Source organism: Camelus dromedarius, chromosome 15, assembly GCF_036321535.1.
Source record: "Camelus dromedarius isolate mCamDro1 chromosome 15, mCamDro1.pat, whole genome shotgun sequence".
Taxonomy (NCBI): domain Eukaryota; kingdom Metazoa; phylum Chordata; class Mammalia; order Artiodactyla; family Camelidae; genus Camelus; species Camelus dromedarius.
Window position 1 is genome coordinate 1,716,784 of NC_087450.1, and position 22,157 is coordinate 1,738,940.

General features: G+C 37.1%; 3 pseudogenes; 2 read left to right on the forward strand and 1 right to left on the reverse strand.

Annotated features, from left to right (window-relative positions):
* Positions 1-1,844: 1,844 nt before the first annotated feature.
* On the forward strand, positions 1,845-2,874 carry LOC135322960 (olfactory receptor 4A15-like; annotated as a pseudogene).
* Positions 2,875-15,504: 12,630 nt separating this feature from the next.
* On the forward strand, positions 15,505-16,439 carry LOC135322961 (olfactory receptor 4C3D-like; annotated as a pseudogene).
* Positions 16,440-19,324: 2,885 nt separating this feature from the next.
* Positions 19,325-20,254, reverse strand: LOC135322999 (olfactory receptor 4C6-like; annotated as a pseudogene).
* Positions 20,255-22,157: the final 1,903 nt, after the last annotated feature.

The following is a 22,157-nucleotide window of genomic DNA, read 5'->3' on the forward strand; positions in this document are numbered from 1 at the left end:
GTGGAAAAGCAGTTAGAGACACATGAGTTGTAAGTGCTCCATAGGTCAAGGACTTAGACTCTCCTATTAGAAGTTACCTCTTGAATCCTCAGACAACTCCTGTGAAGTGTATTTATTTTCCATTACAAATGTGGATGTAGCATCCTCATTGTGCTCGGGGACACTGAATTATGTATTATGCAATGAAATGCTGGAGTTCAGTAGATGGAATTCCTTTAGGCAGCTGGTTTTGTCTACTCATGCATCTGAAAGTTCAGGTTTTGATTTTCTCATTTTCCTTTACTCTGGAAGTCTAAAGGTTCTGAGAGGCAAGTCCTGGTGCTGATGCTGAGTTAACACTCCAATCCACCTCCAGATTGACAGCTCAGGAAATTCAAAATTCCTTTACTTCTAAATAACTCACTCAATGCCTCTAAACAAAACCACATAGAAATTTCAAAGCATATTTTATTCAGCTGATAGTCTTTGACATTTTGTAGCTGCCTTTCTTCTGTCATCTCTTAACTTCTCTCCTCTATACTTTTATTCTCCTGCTGATGTCTGAGTACAAATTGGTTCATGAGAGGCACAAAGAATAGAAAAAAACCCTGCCCTTCACAAATGGCAGTCTATAAATGTAGACACTGGAATGGAGCACATTTGAGATAGTCCTGCCAAAATGAAATTATCCACATTACATGTAAAACTGGACCTGGATCATATCAGAAATGCCCAATAGACGACTGAGTTTCCTCAAGTGACTATGAGTGTCCTAAGTTCCACACAGACTCAGATAACCAAGAACTTACAATATGAACAAAATAACTAATCTAGTTTACTCATTATTTTAATAATCAAATAACCTTTAATGCACACTAATTCACCCTGATTAATATAAAGAGAGTCTACCAGTGGAAGTGTTAGAATCCAGTTTGAGATAAAGGCTTCTATGAAAAGAATTCAGAAACACATCTGGGAAGATAGTCACCTTTTCAGTAAGAATGAATTGGGACATGATTTTTCCAAGATGACTGAGCCAAATCAAATAATATATTTCTTGATTTTGGTATAGAATTCTTTCTCCTATACCACAACTATGTCTCAAATTTTATTTTGGCATTTTTAATTAAGCTATGCTTAGCAACAATTGATTCTGAACAATTTGGAAAGTAGGAAAAATGTCAATGTAGTATCAATCACTTCGGTTTATACTGTCCAATTTTCTCTAATAACATTGTGATAAGTGTCATTTTAGTTTGTGTTTGTTGGGGGTGCATCTTTAAATAAAACATTACTTTCATTGTACTTTATTGGGAAGAATTTTAGACATTATCTCTGTTCAGTTGTTCTCTAATGAGTTTTGAAGTTCAGTTTATTTAAACAGAGTTTAACAAGCTTCTAATGAATACTCGTGATGAGCCTGGTTCTTTCACACTGTGGGTGACTTAATTCTTGATCTTTGTAGCTCACAGTAATTCAAAGAGATAGTTATCTAAATGTAAGCCAATAGTTTTATGCTCCATGACTAAGCATTACTTTACATAAATATATAAATCAGTTATTAGAGATGAGATTGTTTTCATGGTGGGCCTCAGAAGCCAAAATGTGTTCAGGAAAAATAGAAATGGTATATCAAGGCAAAAGTGTCATCTTTGTGAGAGAGATTGTGGAAAAAGCAGCTTTCTTATTGTGTGGTATGCCACCTCTCAGGTATGCCTCCCAGTTTGAATACTGACATCTCATCACTGTAGTTGAAGCAAGGAATTTGTGATATTGAATGGAGTGCTTGTGGGAGGAGATTCCAAAATCTCATTGTGTGAACCCTCGTGGATAAAACACTGTGCAGTAAGATATCACAGTTTTGACAGAAAGCTTGCAATCCTCTCTAAGTCATTGTTGGCCCTTTTGTTTGCAGACTCTGACACTTGATCAACACCTTTGGATCACCATGGAAAATAGGAACAATGTGACTGAATTTGTCCTGCTGGGGCTCACACAGAACCCTGAGATGCAAAAAAGTTCTATTTGTCCCCTTCTTACTCATCTACCTCATGACCATAGTGGGCAATCTGCTTATCATGGTGACCATCATGGCCAGCCGGTCCCTGGGTTCCCCCATGTACTTTTTTCTGGCTTATTTATCATTTATAGATACTGTCTATTCTACTGCCATTGCTCCCAAAATGATCACCGACTTGCTTCATGAGAAAAAGACTATTTCCTTCCAGGCTTGTATGACTCAAGTCTTTATAGATCATCTGTTTGCTGGTGTTGAAGTCATTCTCCTGGTGGTGATGGCCTATGACCGATACGTAGCCATCTGTAAGCCTCTTCATTATTTGGTCATCATGAATCAGCGGGTATGTGTTCTCATGCTGCTGCTGGCCTCGACTGGAGGCTTTCTGCCCTCATTGGTTCAATTTCTCTTCATTTATCAGCTCCCTTTCTGTGGCCCCAATGTCATAGACAATTTCCTGTGTGATATGTACCCCTTATTGAAACTTGCTTGCACCAACACCCACCTCATTGGACTCTCCATGATAGCTAATGGAGGGGCAATCTGCACTGTTGTCTTCTTCACTCTCCTATGGGGTCATATTACACTCCCTTAAGGTGCATGGTGTGGGAGGAAATCACAAAGCCTTCCACACTTGTGCATCACATATGACGGTGGTCATTTTATTCTTTGTTCCCTGTATCTTTCTGTATGCAAGGCCTAATGTCAACTTTCCCATTGACAAATCCATGATGGTAGTTGTAACTTTTATAACTCCCATGTTGAACCCCTTAATCTATACCTTGAGAAATGCAGAAATGAAAAATGCCATGAAGAAACTTTGGAGTAAAAATCTGACTTTAGGTGGAAAAGGGCTGTATCCCTCATGTAGGACATGATATTCATTCTTTTACAGAATCATGGAATACTTTAAACTACACGTGATTGCATTTAAAACATCATTTCCTTTGGGTTATTTAGCCTATTTGTTCTGAAACAGCTATACAAATTAATCTTTTTGTAAGTGGAATATTTTATAGTCCTTAAGACCAAGAGAATTGCATAGGTTTAATTTCTTATATATGTATTCATAGTATATGAAGATTCCTTACCTACAACAATTTTTTGGTTTTATTTCAAGTTCTTGTTTGTGGGGTATGGTACCATTCTGGTATAGAGAAACACGACCTAAAAGAACTTGTTTCTTTTTGTCTGAGAGGGTGAAATTTGAAATTAAAAATTTAGATTGTTTTAAAAACATTAATCTAACAATAAAAATAAATGTCTCAGTCAAATTAATTAATTTAAAATTTCACAGCACATGTTCATAGCAAAGGATAAATCCACAAGACATGAACTTTGTGAAATTTATGCTGTAATGGTAGGGTGTGGTTGATTTTCTTTACTGATCAAGTTTTTGACTAAGAATTAAATTTTTCAACCCCTTGCTGTGAATCTAGATCAAGTGGCCTCCCCAGTAGTTGAATATATATTTAAGTCACTCAAATCATCTATATCTTTAGAGTCTGGCTTCATTAAATTAAACTATCTGGGTTTAGAGCTTTTTGTTTAATGCAATAAATATTTAACATCAGGGATACAGATTATTTTGATTTACATAATGAATGCTTTTCTGATTCTCCATAAACTATGAGTTCTTGACTTAAGTGATGAATTGAAAGTATCTTCTCTGTTTACAATACCTCTATGGTGGCTTTGGGGAACAAATACTGCATTACAAAGATCGGTTTTAAGGCTCTGGCATTACAAGCTTCCTGTCAAAATGCAACTCACAACTTAGACACTCAGGTCCAAAATATGCCTTCTTTTTATTTTTTTTCTCAATTTATAACTGAAATCACTCAGTGTGCTTAGCAATACTAATGCCTCCGTATGTTTGAGATGTTTTGAATTGATACCAACAATAAAGTTTTATCTATTCTTCAGTGAAGGAAATAAAAAGTACTCTAGGTCTTTTAATTAGAAAGAAATCTAATACTTCAAAAACGGTCAGATTTTAAGGAGCTAACTGTTGGATTTGAAGATGCTCATTAAAGAGAGCATGATTGGGATCAAGGTTTCACCACCTGTGCTGTACGTAGGGATGAGGAAGCTGGACTCAGGGTGAAATATCTCTGCATGCACTTCTCAAATTCCTTCCCTGCTCTGAGATAAATAATTTTCTTTAAATATTTTACTTTTTTTATATTTACATCTTTCAACCACAAAGGATATATATTTTTAGGTATGGTATGAGATGGGTGTATATGTTGCTTTCTTATAAGGATATGTACTTTTCCCCAGTACATTTATTGAACAATTCTGTTACCAATTAGCCTGCAATGCCACTACTTCTTTCATATATAAAGATCTATGTATCTATTATTCTATTTCTTAGCTTTCTATTTTGTTCATTTAGTGTATCTACCATGAGCCAGTACTACAACATCTAAATTACAGCAGTGTTACAGATACCATTGCCATATAAAAAAAAAATCACCTCAAAATTTAGTGATTTAAAACACCAACATTCTCTTTATTTCAGATGGTTTCAGTGGGTCAGGAATTTGATCAGTTCATTTGGGACTTCAAGTCTTAGCTACTCCCATAAGTTTGCTGTTAGAAATTGGCTAAGACAGAAGTCATCTAAAAAGTTTCTTCACTCATACCTGTCATGCAGGCTGGAAAGCCTTGAGCAGCAGGGACTGGAATAGCTGTACTCTTTGAGATAGTAAGAGTGAGCTTCTAATCCAATGGAACTGGCGTTCTGATAAGAAATGAAAAGTACACCAGAGCTTGCTCTCTGATGTTTGCTTAGAGGAAAGGCCATGTTGTTGCAGAAAAATTGGCCCCCATCCATGATGAGCCTAATTGAAACTCAAAGATGTAGTCTTGATGCAGGAAAGATGGATGTGGGGCATGAGGAGGGCCATGTCCCAGGCTTCAGCTGAGCCCCTGGGATGTGCCCCACCAAGTGTGAGTCCTTGGCTTTTCACAAGAAAGAATTCAAGAGTGAGCCACAGTTGAGTAAAGGTAGATTTATTCAGAGGTAAATTTTAAGGCAAAAGAAAGGCCACAAAGTGTGGGTGTTGGCTGCTCAAATTAACAGTAGGTACACACTCCATAGACTGAGTGTGGGCTGTCTCTGAACAGAGAGAGAGAGAGAGAGGAGAGAGATGTGGTGGTTGTGAGGAACCATGTTGCCAGTTTTTATGGTCTCAGTGGCTTCATATGCTAATAAGTGGAAGGAGCAGTCTAACTAGTCTGTGGAAGGGGCTGGGATTCCCAGGAAGTTGGACATTTCCCACTCTGAGACCTTTTGTGGCTAGCCTTGGGGCTTCCATGGCACCTGTGGGCATGTTACTCACCAAGTTAATATGTTACAGTGAGCATATAATGAGGCTCAAGGTCTGCTAGAAGTCAAATCACCCACCATCTTGAGCCTCAGGGCCTACTGGGGGTTGAATCTTTCACCATTTTGATGTTAATTGCTGTAACATTCCTTGAATGGCTGTGCCCTGACCCCTTTTTGTCTCAGTCTTAGGGCTTAGAAGAGAAGAGACAGCTTTATTGATTTGCCAGGCAAAGGGAGTTCACAGCAGGCTAGTGCCTTCAAAACTGTGAACAGGGTGATTACACAGCCATAGCTTAAACAAAACAACAATCAACAGAATTATTTTCTTCTCATAAGACTTAGAGTGGCATCATGGTGTCTCCAGGTGACCAGTTCTATAGAGGCTAGTAGTTGTCACTCTTTCCATCTCTTTATTTTATAAGCACCCAAGGTGTGGTCTTCTTGGGAATTCAGGCTATTTTGTAAGGTTACAGTCCCGTGACTTTCTCCCTGGTGAATGACTCAGAGACTTAGCATGATTATTACTTTTGATTACTGGAATAAAGTAGAAACAGTAAAATTAATAGCTTTACTTTAACAATGGGCCTTGAGCTGTGAGTAGAAACCGGTCAGTCCAGTTAGTTGACTGTGTTAAGGGCAAGTATAAGAATAAGCAATCTGTTAGCCTAAGTGCAGCCATTTTATTAATTCTCCTCCAACATGAGGATAGAGGAGAGAGAAGGTGGCCATTTTTAAATTGGGAAGAAAGTTCTCACCAGAACCCTTGCAGGCACCTTGATCTTGGATGTCCAGCTTCCACAACGGTGAGAAAATAAATGTCCATAGTTTAAGCTATCCAATCTGAAGTATTTTGCTGTGAAAACCCAAGCCAAGTAATATGATGATGATGATGATGATGATGATGGTGATCAAATATAATCTAAATTTGGTGAACAGTGGTCTGAATTGAGTAAACAGATTCAATTCAGCAAAATCATGGCTCCTCATCCAATCACCGGATGTGGATAATTTCCAAATCAGAGGGTCTTTTTGTTTGTTTTTGTTTTTTTAAATGAAGGCTACATCAGATAATTTTGAATGGGAACTCTGTGATAGCACCACAAATAGGTGATGTGGATCTTCAACCTAATCTTTCTCTGAGGGAGGTGAGACCATTTACTGGGGTAATTGTGCTCTGGGCAAATAGAAATACTTAAATCTTTCTGGAGATTACTTGAGATAGATTCTAAGCTAACACTCACTTCTGGGTGGCAGAATGCCACTATGGTCCACTGGTCAGAAAGCCAACTGATGTTTGTTTATCTGAAACATACAGATTATCAGATTTTTTTTCTGAAAAAACAAATGGGCTTGTTTGGCACCAGCAAGAACTGCAATTAGAGACCTGTAACCATGTTGAACAATGTACAGTTCTATCCATGACAAGGAAAAGAGAATGCTTTCATAAAGGGGTAAAGGGATTTGGGAGGGCTATAGTAAGTAAAGGGCCCATGACTTTTCATTGGCTGAGCCCTTGTCAGGAAAGAAGAATCTTTCTTCTTTTGTTAGTCTCTGCTATGTTGCAGAGCAGAAGAGTTCCCCCTCATGGTCTCCCAACTCTATTTAATTGAATTTCTATTTATTAATTGCTTTACAAGATGAGAATATTGGCCCAAAGCTCTCTCAATGGGTGAGTTCTGCATATCTAGTGGACTATGGGTATTCTACAGAAGGCATAAATTTCCATATTGTGTCCCTGATGCATGAGTAAATTTATTTCAATATAAAGGACTGGGTAGAAGTATTTGGAACTAATCTCCCTTTCCAAATAGTAAAGAAAAAGCAGCACCACATTCTTGTGCTGACAAAGAAATCTGATATATACAGGAAATAACATCTTATCATGTTCCCACATAATTTACTTGTTTGGTTTAAGGATAAAATGGAGAGACATACTAAATTGGTATGGAAAATGGGAGCTTAAAAACAATCCTGTTCTTTTTAAAGAAAAATCTCTTTTAAAAATATCGTTTCTTTGTGTGATTTTCCTTTATATGAGAAATCCTATAGGATAGAGTCAAAGACGTATTTGTTTATGACCTCTCAACATCTTCATTTCCCCAGGCACATCTCACTTGGGAAACAATGAGGCTTATTAAAGTAATTACAGAGATCAATTGGGCAAATGTAACAATGTCTTTTGTTTGAATTACTTTTGTTTGAATGTAACAAGTAAGAATATCAGCTATTCCGTGTAGAGAAAAGATTAAACAGGTTGGAATATAAGAAAACCTGAATTCTTATTTTTAATCTGACAGCATCAGAATGTGCAATTTTAGATATGTTCCTTTCCTTCCCTGGGTGTCAGGTTTTTCTATGTAAAAGAAAAATAATGAATTAGATACTTTCTAATAGCCCTTTCAATTCTCAATGCCTATGATTTTATTGCATGTTTGTTTATTTGTAGATCAAATTCTGGCCTCCATGTATGCAAATTTTTAGAGAGCTCATTTATAATATAGTATGAAATCCAGGAATATTATTCTGCTTATGGTGAACCATACCCAACACTTCTAGAGATTTCAGCTCTTACCTTATACTAGCTAACAGCTTGGAACAAACTTGGAATAATGTATACATCTCATAGGGTTACTCTGAGATTAAATATGAAAGAGAAGTCAAGAAGAGCTTGTCACATGATTTTTAATTTTTTTTAATTTTTAAAATTTTTGAAGTATAGCCAGTTTACAATATTGCATCAATTTCTGGTGTACAGCATAATGTTTATGTCATACATATACAAACACATATTCTTTTTCATTATAGAGTACTACAAGATATTGAATATATTTCCATGGACTATGCAGTATAGAATTGTTGTTTATATATTTTATATATAATAGCTATTATCTGCAAATCTTGAACTCCCAATACACCTTCCCAACCCCTGTCACCCTGGTAACCCTGTTTGTTTTTCACGTCTGTGAGTCTGTTTCTGTTCTGTAAGTAAGTCCATTAGTGTCTTTTTTTAATATTTCACATATAAGTGATATCGGATGTTATTTTTCTTTCTCTTTCAGGCTTACTTCACTTAGAAAGGTAATATCCTGGTCCATCCATTTCACTGCAAATGGTATCTTTATGGCTAAGTAGTATTCCATTATATAAATATATCATAATCTCTTTATCCAGTCATCTGTTGATGGACACTTAGATTGCTGCCATGTCTTGGCTATTGTAAATAGTGCTGCTATGAACATCAGGGTGCATGTATCTTTTCAAATTAGTTTCTTCCAGATATATGCTTAGGAGTGGGATTGTTGAATCATACAGTTGTCTAGTTTAAGTTATATAGGAATCTCCATACTGTTTTCCATAATGGCTGCAACAAACTACATTCCCACTAACAGCACAGGAGTGTTCCCTGTCCTCCACATCCACTCCATATTCACATAATACTTTTTTAAATAGCAAATTTAGGGAAGATTAGAAATGGACAAAGTTATATGTTATTAACTGACTTAGCAAAGTAAATAAAATTACTATACAATTCTTAATTCTCCTGAGAGAGGAGATGAGAAATTCTCAGAGGAAGAAGATGCCATCTTACAAATTCCCAAGTATATTTTGAAACCGTTATTCAATGCCTCCACAAATTAAGATGAGAAATAGTCTTCTGAAAGCCTTTGTTGAAGGATAAATGTTAGAGAAATATCTGGCTAATTATTTGGTAAGTTTTTATGTGGGAGGTAATGTGGGGCCAAGATCAAGATCAAGACTTGAGGTCAGACTGTCATGAATTATATCTTCAGGTCTGCCCCTTATTAACTGTATGTCCTGTGATGCAAGGCTTGACTTCTCCTTGTCTCAATTTTCTTATTTTCCAACCACATGTAACAGAAATAATGCAGCATTTTATTAGAACCTCTCTTGTTTTACAGTGACTGAAAACTTTCCTTTTTAATTATAGAACTGTATAATGTGCCTGTGTATATAAGCAGTTGTTACTCAGAAAGCTGTGTGGCTTGTTGGTATCAAGGATGATGTGGAATATATTATAGAAAAAAACATATTTGCCAATGTTCCCTTGGCACACACCTGACATACCCAATATTTAAAATTATATTGGATTTCTTATTTTGTTTGGTAAAAGTTGTCAGTGATTATAAAAATTGATTTTACTGTACTAAGACTGACATGAAAAATTTAAAGTGTAATCAAATTGTCACAACAGCATTATAAAATTAAAATTTAGTGTTCTTATTTTACAAAAAAAAAAAAAAAGCAAGATCAGAAAAGTTAAATTACTAGATCATAGAACATGAAAGTCAGCTTTGAGCCCAAACACTCTTACTCCCCATCCTGTGATCTTTTCATTACACAGAATTTTGGAGGGCTAGAATTTGATTACATTTTGGTATATAAATATATTTTTGATTATATACCATAGGAAGTTGCACTATATTATATTAGCTATTATTAGTAGCAATTAAATGCAGATGTTTTTCAAGAGCAGATAGTAAAATATATTTGTAAAACAATTTTGGCTTTACATTTATTTCTTTGAATCTAGAATCATTTTTGAAAACTGCTTTAGGAGGGTGTTTATGATAGATATAAAAAAAGGAATATTTAATACACAGTTGATCAAAAAAGTATTTCTCAGATAACTTACCTAAGTTATTAGACTCTATTGTGAATTAGTTTGTCTCTTTTCAAAAATGAAGTTTGCTACCAAAATACGTGTGTGTGTATATGCCATGAGATGTGTTTATAGTTTTACCTCTTGACAAAAAGATTCAGCCTTCCACTTCATGGATACCATATGTTTTATTGAAAACATCAATGGACTCTTTGATGTAACAATATTTAGCAAGTATACTATGAATAAAAACGTGATGGAGTGTAGGAGCACTAGCTTTAGGATCAGCAGATGCTCGTTTTATTTCACACTAAGCCATTATCTTCTCCCACAATCTGGAACAGCTTCCCCAATTTCTAGAAGTACTTAACTTAGGTAAATTGGAAGGTGTTTCCAAGTTCTGTGACCTGCCCGAGCCAATATATTTATTGCAATAAGTGTTGTCATATTTGCTTCTACTTAAATTAGAAGTAAAACTGGAAGAGTTATGACACCGCAGTCTGCTTCCCAAAGCTTTTCTCTTGCTTGTGAACAGTCTTGCAGACGTCCTTTTGGGTACAGTTGTCTCTGGATTGGACTAAGACAGCAGGAGCTCTGCTCTTAGAAGTGTTTCCTTATTTTAAGAACATGCTTTTTTATGCCTAGTGAAATGCATGAACCTGCTGTCAAAACACTTTGTCGGGTATTTATTTGTTTTTTGTGAAATTATTCCCTGAACCTGTTGGACATTAAACCATACCTCACCTAGCTTCTGATCAACTGTGATAAGATCTCTATATAATTTCTTCTGCTTTCTTTCTGATTTACCTTTCAAGTTTGAAACCCTGTGACTCTCCAGGGCTTTAAACAACTCTGGCCTTGGATTTGTATTCTGGATACAGACTTTCCTGGTACAGCTCCAGGAACTCCTCTTTTGAAAAATGATTTTCAGAGACAATCCTCACTTGCTTTACACTGAACTCTGCTCTTCTTCCATGTCGTGCTTCTCTAGGGCTTGGAGAGCTAGACTAGACAGGGGTTGGGGTTCTAAAGCAATCTCTGTGCCCCAAACTGTAGCTATTTAAGTAGAGGCTGGAAGGTCACTTAATCTGTCACTGTGAATGGATGTCTGATGGAACCCATGATTGGGTTAACAAATTGTAACAGATCCCAGCCACTTATCTCCTTAAAGATGTGCTTAGTAACTGCCTTGAGGCTTTAGAAATGACCCAGGCCCCCGGCTATAAACTCTGGGCATGCCTGCTGTTAGTCTTCTATCCCCAAAACAGCCTTGGGCTGGAATGGAAAACAAGTTATAAAAAGCTGCAGACTCAGAGGTGAGAAGGCTGGGTAGCCAATGAGGAGTAAGATCCCCCGAGGGGGGCAACCTAAGACAGGCACAGCCACCTGAGTCCAAGTTGTCAAGCAGCTGATTCTCATACGTTCCTCCCTGATAAGCTGAAAGGCTCAACGTGAACATGATTCACCAAAAAGTGTCTTCTGACCTTGAGCCAAACACCAACAATAAACAAAGCCTTTGTACTCATTGTGATCCCACCCTGTCCTTCCCTAAATTCCCGCATTCCTCCTTTGACTGTACTCAATAAGTATGAGAGATTTGAGAAGCTCTGGAGTTGGCTCCCAACTCTCTCTTGCTCTCTTGAATTTTCCACAGAGTCTTGAGTAATTCATTCCATCTCGGAGGGACTTCTGCTGGCCAGAACCCACAACTGGTGATGAACCCACAGATGTCAAGCTTTTATGAGGTTGGGAATGATGACTCTGTACATGCCAATTCTCTGGTCTGATTCTAGTTTTCATTCCAGAATTAAAACACTAGTTCAAGTAGAAAAACATTTTCACACTGACACTTCCACAAAATCCATATTCCTTATAGTTCTTTAGGTAATTTCACATCCTCATTCAGTCTTTGACATCTATCATTACACATATTATTACAGCATTACACTATTAAATTGCCTAGTCAAACTAAGTTTAGTCATGTGGCTTCAGTTTTCTTAAACTCTTTTCCTTCATGGCACATCCTGCTGATAGTGACCACATCCTCTAGACCCAATCCAGAGCTATGCACAATTTATTTTCCTTCTTATTAAAAAAAGCATACTTTAACATGTTGAGTGAGTGTAGTTCTATATAGGAATATTCCTGCATTGAATTGGTTGAATTTATTTACAAAATAGTTTCAAATATTCAAATTTATTTATTTTAGTAGGTAATTGTAATAGATCTTACTGTTGGTGGCAGCTTAACAACATCAGGACAATTTCACTGTAAAGCAATAATTTAAAGATAAGAATCCTGGCCCAGGGTTTAGTGGTCTGGTTTCTTATTTCCCCTTGCCAAATGGTTTTCTTATTCAATGTCTTATATTTTCTTGTTATAAATTGTGAATATTATTGCCAATTTTTTCAGTTTCCATAGATCTATCGTGAGATTAAATGACAAAATTGCATTTTACCATCTCCAAATATAATTGAAAAATTGAATTATTTTCACCATTATCATGTTAATCTAATTCCAGCATTAACACAAGATATGACCACTTTAAAAAACTACTGTAAACTTTACCAGGTTGAAAGTGCCATAATTATAATAGTGTTCATAATTATCACTTGTACATCTGAAAACAATATTTAAAAATTATGATTAGAATGAATGGTAGATCAACTAAAATGAAATACTATCCTGAAAAATTTTAAATTCAGATAGTTACCTACCTAAATGGTTAGTTTATACAATAGTCAATATTTGGACTCCAAATTATGCTCATTTGTCATCAAATGCCTAAATTCAAAAGTGTTCAAACTGATGATGTTTTTCTCTTGTCATAGTGTTTTGCTTTCATGCAGGTTTAAGGAGGAGTTCAAAAATAACATGAATGCTCTAAGAGTTCTCTGAAATTCAGTTAAATGCAATAATTAGGTTGTTGGCAAGATCTACTAATGGTGGTGAAGTACCCCTGAGGTCCAATTAGCCACAGATAAAAACTTCACAGAACTGGGCTACAAGCAGAAAATGTGGTAGCACTTTTAGGTTTCAAGAGAAATGCCTTATCCAAAGGTCCTGCTTACAAATCAGCAAAGACACGTATTATAGCTGAGCTATGTGGCATTTTTAATCTTACAATTTTACTTCTTTCTTGGTGAGCTAACAGCTGCCTGGTGCCCTGGCCATAGAACTATGTCAGACAACTTCATAGGTAAGGTTTTTTTTGTTTTTGTTTTTGTTTCTGTTTTTCCCCCAGGATATCATATAATCATAGGCTTCCAAGATTAAATGGATCTTACAAGTTTTATGATCACCCCTCATCTTCACCAATCTATGATTTCAATCTCTCTTCAGCATGAAAACATCAAGAAAGACTCAATTACACTAACATCAATTTATAAATAAAATATTTTTTCTCAGTGAGAGATATTTAAGTTATGATAATAATATAATTAGAATTAAATTAGTTAGAATTATTATATAATTCAAATTCACATCCCAAATTTTCCTTACTTAAGAAAACAATGTAAGAATTTTCCTATGATACAACACAAGATTTAAACACCTCTGTTAAAAAGTACAAATGAATCAAGGAGATGCACTATATTTTAATCATCCAACCCTCCAATATTGAACATTCCATGTAGTTTCTAAATTTTTCACAGCTCTTAAAAATAGTGTTGATCATGTCTATAAATAATGACATTTCTCTTCTAAAAATATTTTCCTTTAGGGCTTATTCCTAGAAAGAGTTCTGTGGAGCCAAAGGAAAAAGGAAAAAATAATTTTCATTTCTTCCTAGGTATTCCTAAATCACTTTTATTAATTATGTCTAATTCTTACTCTATGCACACTCCTCTTGTTTCCTCTCTGCTGAGGGATCCCACATCACAACAAGGGCATGTACTGCAGCTGCTGCACTTTGTTTCCAGATATGTGTAAGGTTTTCATTTTGGATAATTAAAAAAATAAAGCTTTAAAAATGTATCATTCAAAGGAAAAGATATTTTTGGTCAAATACATTTTATTATGTTTATGTTTTCCCTCTTCTTTGGGAAAACTTTGTCCCCAAATTTCCTCATTGTATTAGTAATGCCGTGTCCTGTAACCAGGAATGATGGATGATGGATGCTGTGGGAAGGTGGGAGATGGAGGAATGTGAATGCCTGTCGCAGAAACATAAAGGGGTGGGAAGGTCACTCACATCATGGAGGGATGAGTTGCTGCTATTTGGTAGTGAAATTTCAGGCATCATTGGCATTTAAGAGGAATACTTTTCATGATTGTGTGAACAAACATACATTAATATATGTCTAGGAAATATGTGTTGAATGAGTGAAATTGTAGTAGGTATTTACAGTAAGTAATAGATTTTACATGTCTGTGTTGTGCCTGTTTTTACACATATATGTATATTGTCTATCTCTCTGTTGTATCTAGCAGACTATTTCATTTTTTATTATTTTTAGAATTTTGAAAATTGGGATTCCCTTTGTGTGACAGATCCTGTGTACTGAACACCTATGCAAGAGTTTGTTTTTTTTTTTCCAAGTCTACAAAGGCTGTAAATTCACTGAATATGCCAATATTAAATTGTGTGTGGAACAGAATTTTGAAGAATAAGAATTATCAGTTAAAAAACACTATAATTATCTTGAGAGTAAAATGATCCAGTAACTTACTCTTAACTAGAGATGATTCATATTTTCATATTTACCCTATAAATGTGTTAGAAACTATTAAACTGGAATACAGCTTCTTTTCAGATTTTTATTTATGTTTCTCATAGAGAAGATAAACAATGATAAACAGAGCAGGGGACAAACACACTTTAATTCCTGGTAGGTCTGTGGTCTGGGAAGCAGTCGCATTCTTACCCATGGAGAATGGCGATTCTCTAAGCACTTACTAATCACCTAATAGGTTTCAGGAACTGCAGGCAGTGGGCCAGGCACTGCGGTCGGCTGAGTGACAAGACTCACATGAATAGTATATTTATTATGGGAGGTACCCAGGGAGGGTATGTCGACAACAACATATACACTTCCCTAAATGGCCTGCTTATGGTAGATATTCACTGCCACTGTCTTTCTTTCCAGTTAGAGCTGAGGGTTCAAATGTAAATTCTCATGAAAGATGGAATACATCTTACCTGTGTTCAGCACCTCTCAGCTTACAGACCCATCTGAGATTTACAGTTTGTAACCTCACAGACGCAGAGGAGGGCTTGGGATCATGGGACACAGAGCTGACATACCAGAGTAGCATGGAATTGGAACCAGAAAGAGAATCCAGATCTCACGAGGACAGCCCAGGTTTTTCTCAGTAAATTTCCCATCAATTGTTGCCCTATAGAGGTTTTACAGGTGACAGGTATGAGGTGTCTGAAGAGAAGGAAACATCATGGAGGATGTAAGAGAGAACTGAAACAAGCACCGAGGCAGGAGTGTCAGGGCCACGCTCCACAGGTACAGTGACTGCTCTGTTTTTGCACCAAGGTATTCAGACCATGATCTTTTCATGATTAATGAATATCTTTCCTTATTTCTTTTCTAGGTAAGTCAGGTTCCGCGAAGGTGTTACTTGCTGAATGGATCTCCTTACGCCTCCCAACAATGTGACTGAATTTGTTCTCTTGGGACTCAGACAAGACCCACACTTGCAGAAAATAGTCTTCACCGTCTTTCTGTTTACTTTCCTATTTACCCTGCTGGCCAATCTGCTCATTGTCATTACCATCTCCCTCAGCCCCACACTTTCAACTCCCTTGTATTAATTTTTCAATTGTTTGTCTTAGATGCCTCCCTCACTTCTGTCACAACCCCCAAAATGCTCATTGACCTGCTGCACCAGAGGAAAATCATCTCCTGGGGTGGCTGCCTGACCCAGCTCTTTTTGGAACACTTCCTGGGAGGCTCAGAAGTCATCATACTGGTTGTCATGGCCTATGATCACTATGTGGCCATCAGCATGCTTCTGCACTACACGACCATCATGCGACAGAGGCTCTGCCAGCTCCTGGTGGTGATGGCCTGGACTGGGGAGATTGTGCATGCTACTCTGCAGATTCTTTCTGCAGATGACTTGACCTTCTGTGGTCCCAATGTCATTGACCACTTCATGTGTGAGTTCTTCTCACTGTTGAAACTTGCCTGCAGCGACACCTACAGGCTTGGAGTGGCGGTGGCAGCCAACAGTGGGGGCATGTGCTTACTGATTTTTTTCATGCTACGCATCTCCTACATAGTCACCTGAGCTCCCTGAAATCCCATGGCTCTGCAGGATGGCACAAGGCACTCTCTACATGAGGTTCCCACTTTGCAGCAGTGGTGCTCTATTTTGTCCCTTGTATTTTCACCTACATGCGTCCTGTGGACACATACCTGGTAGACAAGTTGGTGAGTGTGTTCTATTCAGTCCTTACTCCCATGTTAAATCCCATCATTTACACAGTGAGAAACTCAGAAGTGAAAAATGCCATGAGGAGTTTGTTGAAGTAGAGAGTAACTTAGGCTGTTCATGATGCCAAAGAAGTAATGATTTACATAGGGAGGATTATACCTGTTGAAAATTGTGAAAAAGAAAAATTAAGGAAGTTTGCAGATCACTGAGAAAAAGGGCCTAGGAACTAGCATTTCTTGACTATTTAGTAATGGGTAGGCATTTATTCTGATAACTTGTACTTTACCAAGGCTTCAATTTTCATGGTCATAGCTTCTTAATAGCCCATGGAGAGAACAATCATCAACCCTTAGTAATGATTGTAGCATATGCTTTTTTCTCCAGAATCTTCCTGTTATGTTACCAAATTCTTAGTATATGTTACTTGGATGAAATTAGCTTTTCCATAGGACCTTCATCTAAGAACTCTTGTTTTTGCTTAGCCTTTGGCAAAACCAATAAGGGATAAAAATTCTTATACAGACACACAGGGAAGGGACAGTTGCTTGAAAGAATCACATCTGATTTTTTTATCCCTTCTTAATGAATTTACAAAACCAAAAAGAGAAACATACACAAATGGAGGAAAGAATAATTCAAAATCCATCTCTAATTCTTTTCTTGGCACAAAAGTAGCCAGAAATTTTGAAGTTACTCTTTTTATATTGAAGTATAGTTAGTTTACAGTGGTTCAGTTTCTGGTGTTCAGTATAATGTTTCAGTCATACATATCCATAAATGTATTTGTTTCCATATTCTTTCCTAACTATCACTATGGCTCACAATTTGTCATGAATATAAAGATTTTTTTTTCAGTGTAAATACTTGTGGAGCCATTTGAAACAAGAAGGGTAAACTTTTTTTCATCCAAATTCAACAAAAAATGCATATAGTTAGGTTCCAAAGCTATTAATCTGTAGGTCTGATACACATTTTTACGCTAAATGAACAACTTAGTATCTATCAGGCATATCCACCTCAGTTGTTTCATCCACATATTAAGCCTGTTGTTCCATTATTAATATGAACATTTTACACTGAAGCACATTGAAGCCAGAGAGGTTTCAGTAACTTTACTTGCCTTTACTAATTTACTTACACACGCTTACCCCATATAGTGTGTCAGGGACTATTACAATGAAATGCACCTTCTTTTCAAAAGTTTCAGCTACAAACTTGCAATCTAGGTCTTAAAAACTCAGTCTTACTTTCTTTCAAGTGAAACACAATTGTCTGTGGTATATTTAGGTCTATATATAAGAAAATTGTATACAATACAATTAAAATATAGTACTCTGCTGGCATCAATTTCATTCATTAAACTTTCTGAACTTATTACTTCACATATTAAACAAATATAAAGTCAAGGACCTCACTCCAAGGTTCTTCCTCATATTTTCATTATGTAATTATAATAAAGGTCATCCTAAGGGTTTTCTAAAGACTCAAGTCATTACACTAACATGAATTTAGTCTTTATGGTGGAAAAGAAATAAAGAAATTTAGGACTAAAATGAATCTTTACTTTGAAGTATTTTTAAGTGTATTGTGAAGTTTCTTCTATAATTGAAAATTAAAGGGCAACTAGAAGCTAACTACAAAAGCTTTTCACACCATGTTTCCCATCTCCTCTATAGCACAAAAGTTAGAGTTATCCTGTGTTCCTTAAACATTTTTGTCTTTGGGTCATTTTTAAGAGACAACAACATTCATGGTCTCTGGGGGCTCAAGGAGGACTACAAATATCAGCATTACAGGATCTAAGCCCTGTGTACATTTCTGATCTTGCTCCTTGCCACGTCATGCCTGGATCATTGTGTCCCATCCATTCTGGTATTTCATAGTTCCTTGGAAATGCCATGGTATTTCTTGCATTAGAGTCTTTTCTCTCTAGAGTCTTCATCCCACTGATCCTCATATGGCTGTTTCATTTTGATCATGTTTTGTCAATTATTGGTGCTCATCAGTATTAAGCTTATTAATTAATATATTTCATAACATTTCCTAAGAGAACCTCAACAGAGTTCAAAGTCAGCTGAAACATTACCTGCTAATAGAATCCTTCTCTGACTATCCAATATGAAGTATGTTCCATGAAATAAACACAGCCTTCCATTTCCACAAACTCTGTACTTATGGCCAGTTTCTGCCTTTTGGTTTTCCTTTGTTTATTTTTCATTTTATTGATTACCTTCTTTTTTCCCACATAACCACTTGAATTTGGCTATTTGAATTTGGTTATTTGGCTTCTTGTATTCTATAATCATTCAACAGGTATTTATTGAAAACTAAAACAAATGCCATGCATAAATAAAATTTCCTCTTTTGTAGTTGTCCAATCTAGACAGAGATAGAAATTAAAAAAATCCAATGATATTTATAAACAAATAACTTTTGGTCATTGTTACTAAGGAGACAAAGAAGATGTAGACATAGAGAGTGGTAAGAGTAGAAGAATCATTGACTTGACTCATGGCGGGATGCTCTCTGAGGGAATGCCAATCTCTTAACCTGGGACCAGAAGCTAGAGACAAACAACCACTTGAGTAGATGATGACTTGTTTTCAGAGAGAGAAGCAACAGCCCTGAGGTGAGAAAAGGCTTTATCAGCTCTAAGGGCAGACGGAAAAAACCCAACATTTCTGGTACATGGTGAGGGGTGGGGGAAGCACTCAAGATGTGGTTGGAGAATTACAGGTAGCAGAGAGATTAACTAGGAGATTCTAGGACAAGTCAGGAGGTTCTAAGGGCAATGGGAGGCCAAGGAAGGATGTGAAGCAGTAGAGTACCATAATCTTTCCATTTTAAACACCCTAAATCATAAATCACATTTATATTTTTAAGAGATCCCTCTGGCTGTTGGTGGATAATAGTTTTACTTTTTACATCTTTCAAAAAGAATGACTTCTTCTTACAGGAAATACGTGATTTGCTCAGCACGTGATCACTTGCCAACCGAAGGATTTCCTTGTTTCATCCACAGTTTTCTCATGGCATTTTTCACCTCTGCATTCTTCAGGGTGTAGATCAAGGGATTTAACGTGGGTGTGATGATGGAATTGGATACAACCATTGCCTTGTCTATGAGGTAGGTGGCCACAGGCCTCATATACAAGAAAATGCATGGCACAAAGGACATGATGACCACCATGAGGTGGGAACCACAGGTGGAAAGAGCTTTGCTTCACCCTTCAGAGCTGCAGGACTTCAGGGAGCAGAGGATGACCACATAGGAAGTGATGAGGATAAGGAAGATGGCCACACACATCACCCCACTTTTGAGGATGACCAAAAGGCTCAGGATGTGGGCATCCATGCAGGCCAGTTTCAACAATGGAAACAAATCACACATAAAGTGGTCTATGACATTGGGGCCACAGAAGGATACTTGAAAGATGAAGAGAAGCTGTATAACTGCATGGAAAAATCCCTCCAGCCAGGCCCCTTCCAGCAAGAGGCAGCACACCAGACTTCATGATGGTCATGTAGTGCAGCAGCTTACAGATGGCCACGTAGAGTTCATAGGCCATGGCAATGAGAAGGATGATCCCACTCCACCAAAGAAGTGCTCTGCAAAGAGCTGGGTCATGCAGCCTTTGAGAGAGATGGTAGTGCTCTCAGAGAGGGAGTCCACAATCATCTTGGGGGCAATGACAGAAGAGAAGGTGGCATCCATGAGGGACAAGGAGGTAAGAAAAAAATACATAGGGGACCTCAGACTCTGATCTGTGACCATGGTTACCACAATGAGGAGGTTTCCCAAGACGGTGAACACATACATGATTAGAAACACAGCAGAGAGTATTTTCCTCAGCTCTGGATTCTTTGTAATGCCCAAAAGGATGAATTCATTCACATTGTTTTGATTTTCCATGTATCAGATGATGATATAAGCCCCAGTTGAGAGTTATAAACCTGAAAAAGCAGCATACCATTTATAATTAGTGATTATTTGGCTTCATGTATTTCCAGGATCTCGGGGAATTTATGTTTTCTTCTTCTTCTTCTTTTCCTTCTCCTTCTCTTCCTCCTCCCCCTCCTCCTCCCCCTCCTCCTCCTCCTTCTTCTTCTTTTTCTTCTTCTTCATTTATTCACCATCTAAGCATTTGTCCTTTAATAACATGCTAAATAAAGAGCTTAAAAGAGAGCTAGTTCACTAATGCTAGGATCTCCCCAGGCCTTTTCTTCTCTCTCTTTAAATGGTGCTTCCATGTGAAATACATTTTTCCTCCTTTTATTGTTATCATTTATAGCCAACATTTTAAAGCACCTACTTTGCTCCAGGCACTAGAATAACCCTAAGACTGACTCTTTTACAGATGAGGCAACTGCTTCTCAGAGAGTTCAGGAAAGTTGATAAGGGCTGCATAGCTAGTGGGTAGCGAGGCTGGAAAGTGAACCACATTTTCTGACTCTAGAATCAGTGCCTTCAAACATCAGTATTGCTTCTCTAGTAATTACACTGTGAGTTTATCATTTACCAATCTCCATGCTAAGTATGTTACAATATATTATCCTGTTTTATCTTCAATAAACATGAAGTGGATTATTCTTCTGGGTTCTTTTCCAAGCAATGTGACAATTTTTCATAATTTTGTGCTATGCTCCTAAACATGAAATGATCAAAATACATTGAAAACCAATGATAATATCATTTCTGACTAATAAAGTGTCCACTGATGAAAATTACAAAGTATGATGATTCAGCAAAGACCCAGGTCACAATGTAATTGACTCAAACCTGAATCAGTCCAGGTCATTCCTTTCAGTTTCTCTGTTCCCTACATGGAGCAAAGGACTCTGGAACACAGTAGTGACAACAATTCAATAATTAGACTCACTAACTGTGCTGCCAAGCAGTGTCGAGTATGATGCAGGTATTACCTCATTTAAACTTCATGGTACCATATGAAGTGGGCACTGGTACTATACCGATTTTAAAGAACAATCGAGGTCTTGGCAAGTTAACTCTTTTTCATAAGATTATACAACTAGTGTGCTACAGAGCTGGCATTTTGATCACAAAGCTCAAATGCTTAACTGCTATTTTCTTCCCCTGGAAGAGAGAAAAGATTATGTGGGGTTTCAGGATAGTTACTATGGCAACCTAGAAAAAAATTACAATGAAAACATACTTTCTATTTGTGAGATTTCTAAGCAGAGGTGGGCTGCCTCATCTCAGGAATTTTGCAAATAGCGTAGCTTTACATTGATCTTTGGACTGTATCACTCTGAGTGATGAGAGGTCAGCCATGCTATTCAACAACCCCACCACCACCTCCACCCCGTACACAAAATGCAGAGTGTCCACAGTAGACTATGGGAGTAAAATTTTATTCATGTTACTTAACCTCCTCCTCTCCGTCCCAGCTCGAGAACTGAGATTATTCTTAGAAAAGCCTTTGTGCATCATAAGGAACACTGGCTCAGGAGTCAGGAAGGGAGAAGTGGGTCTTATCCCAAATCATGTCACTAACCTAGTCTATTAGTTTCCTCACTTGCATGTAAGGATGGTTCCCTAGCTGAGTAGCAACAGAAGGAACTCTGTTCTCTTCATACACAAACATTCAATTCTTAATTACATTCATTATTTATGCCTCTGGGTAAGATTTCCTTAAAGAGGTGATTCATTTCATGCTAAAAAAAAAAAAAAAAAAAAAAAGGAAGCCAGGGCTCTAAGTATTAACTCATGCCCCATCTGCTTGGAACTTACAGTGATTCCTTGATTCCTACCTGACATTCAGCATTTCTCTCCAGAACCCCATCCCTTAATTATT